The following is a 1985-nucleotide window of genomic DNA, read 5'->3' on the forward strand; positions in this document are numbered from 1 at the left end:
ACCTGGAAATGATCAGGAGAATTTGACCTTAAATAAGTAACTGAACAATTGGGATCACCTATCTGATACAGAGTAGCGGTCTCTACAGAACAAACTATAGAGGCTACATCATGAAAGTCTATAAAATATCATCAGTTAACCATAGTTATTAGAGTTTGGTTGGCAAGCTTCAGACTAGAACACAGGTGACCCTTGTGACTAGAAACAGGATGTATTCGGAAGGGGACAATAATATTCTAGTCACATGTAGGCTCAGAAAATTTTCTCTAGAATAGAATGAATTAATAAAGCATAGTAAGCAAATCAGTACATATTTAGTTTCCTAGTTTTCAAATGCAATTTTCTTCGAAGAGGCTTCATCTAAATATGGAGTGATCTTTGTGAACTTTCTAAAATATAATTTAACGAATTTAAAATATCTGCTCAACTGTGATAGTATGTAAAAAAAAAGTTTGCTCAGTGGAAAAAATATCTATATACAAGAAAATGGATTTTAAATATACTTTAAGAATGATCACTACAAGAACTGACACTGAAATATTGAAGAACACTGAATCAATAGCAGTTTCCAGTTATCCATTCTGCCCATATGGATTTATAAGTACAAATCTTTCATTAAAAGCATTTAGCAGGAATTATCAATGTATAGATGTGATCTTAAGCTTTACCCTTTGAGTAATGTAAGGTGAAACTTTGGGATAACAAATATCTTTTAAGATACAACAGGAAACTTGAAGAAGTGGTGCTGCTCCTGTTGTCCCAGAGAAATTTGAAGGAAAAATTATGTTGTATATTCTACATTAAAATCTTCTTTCTCCATAATCCCAACTTTAACAGAAAGAAGGCATGACTGGTGTTAACTACTCGTTGACAGCTGACTTCATCCCCATAGGATTTACTGATCGCCCAGATCTGAAGACCCTGCTGTTTGTGGTGTTCTTTGTCGTCTATCTGATCACCATGGTGGGCAATCTTGGGTTGCTGGTGTTGATTTTCATGGAGCGCCATCTGCACATACCCATGTACAGCTTCCTGGGCAACCTGGCTCTGATGGATTTCTGCTGCTCCCCTGCCATCACCCCAAAGACGTTACAGAACTTCTTTTCTGAGGACAGATTGATTTCCCTCCATGAGTGCATGGTCCAGTTTTATTTTCTCTGCCTTGCTGAGACTGCAGGCTGCTTTCTCCTGGCAGGAATGGTCTATGACCTCTATGTGGCCATATGCAGACCACTGCAGTACCACACCATGATGTCAAAGAAACTCTACATTTGGATGATCATAGGGGCCTACATAGCTGGAAATCTGCATTCCATGATTCATGTGGGGCTTTTATTAAGGTTAACCTTCTGTGGGTCTCATCAGATCAATCACTTTTTTTGTGATGTTCTCCCATTATAAAGACTCTCCTGAGTTGATCCTTATCTCAATGAACTGATGGTACTTATCTTTTCAGGATCAGTTCAAGTCTCCACTATTATGGCAGTCTTAATCTCTTATCTTTGCATACTTTACACCATTTCCAAATGAACTCCAAAAAGGGAAGAGGCAAGGCCTTATCTACTTGCGCATCTCACTTTCTTTCTATCTCAATATTCTATGGCTCTCTTCTCATCATGTACATTCAGCCAAGTTCAGGTACAGATGGGGATAAAGATATACCAATTGCTATATTTTATACTCTAGTAATCCCTTTATTAATCCCTTTTATCTAAAGTATAAGAAATAAGGAAATAATAAGTTTTATGAAAAAATTATTAAGAAGAGAAAGCATATCAATCTGAAATAAATATCACCTATGACTAACTGATTTTGATTCAACTTTTTTCAAAGTCCAGATACAGAGAAACTGGAAATGAGTACCTAGTAAATCAAATAGTAAAGAGGAGCTTTAAATCATAAAACATATACATGTTTAAATAAGTTCTAAAGGAAGTGTTAATCTAAACTCTAAATACTTTTAGGAGGGAAGTGAATTGCTACTC

General features: G+C 36.0%; 1 pseudogene; it reads left to right on the forward strand.

Moving 5' to 3' along the window:
* Nucleotides 1–846: 846 nt before the first annotated feature.
* On the forward strand, nucleotides 847–1715 carry LOC142441445 (olfactory receptor 5K3-like; annotated as a pseudogene).
* Nucleotides 1716–1985: the final 270 nt, after the last annotated feature.

This window comes from Tenrec ecaudatus, chromosome 2, assembly GCF_050624435.1.
Source record: "Tenrec ecaudatus isolate mTenEca1 chromosome 2, mTenEca1.hap1, whole genome shotgun sequence".
Taxonomy (NCBI): Eukaryota; Metazoa; Chordata; class Mammalia; order Afrosoricida; family Tenrecidae; genus Tenrec; species Tenrec ecaudatus.